A 696-nucleotide genomic window follows, 5' to 3' on the forward strand; every position below is an offset into this window, starting at 1 on the left:
GCTGGAGCTGCCCTCTGTCCGTGCTGCCCTCGGCAGCCGGGACGGGGGTTGGGGGGAGAAGCAACCAGAGGTTGTATGATCACCTGTAAGCTGTATGGGGCTGAGTTGTCCCATTAACGTGGCCGGAGGGGCGTGGAGCCTGCTGCTGGGCTCATAGAACCATGGAATGGCCTGGGTTGAAAAGGACCATAATGACCGTCTAGTTTCAAACACCCTGCCACGGGCAGGATCGCCAACCAGCAGACCTGGCTGCCCAGAGCCACATCCAGCCTGGCCTCGGGATGCCTGCAGGCATCCACAGCCTCCTTGGGCAACCTGTTCCAGTGTGCCGCCGCCAGGGGCGGGGCTTCATGCAGGCTCCTTTCCCTTTAAGACTTTTTACCCGCCCCCAGCCTCTCTTCTCGCTTTCTCATTGGACAGCCGCGATGCCGCTCTACGACAGTTCCTGTTTCGGCCACCTTAACTTGTTGACGGTCCTCACGCCACTCTCAATCTCTTTGGCCGCTGATTGGGCATTGCTCACGGTGTTTGGGGCGGCGATTGGCCTCACGTCTTCTCCTCCCCGCCCACTCGTGTCGAGGGACGCCTTCCTGGTTTCACGCTCGTTGATTGGCCCGCAGGACTGAACCCGCGCCGTCCGATTGGCTATCGTGGGCCGCGCGTGTTAACAGCAGGGTAGGCTGCGCGGGAGGGCAA

This window comes from Excalfactoria chinensis, chromosome 1 (assembly GCF_039878825.1).
Source record: "Excalfactoria chinensis isolate bCotChi1 chromosome 1, bCotChi1.hap2, whole genome shotgun sequence".
NCBI classification, from domain to species: domain Eukaryota; kingdom Metazoa; phylum Chordata; class Aves; order Galliformes; family Phasianidae; genus Excalfactoria; species Excalfactoria chinensis.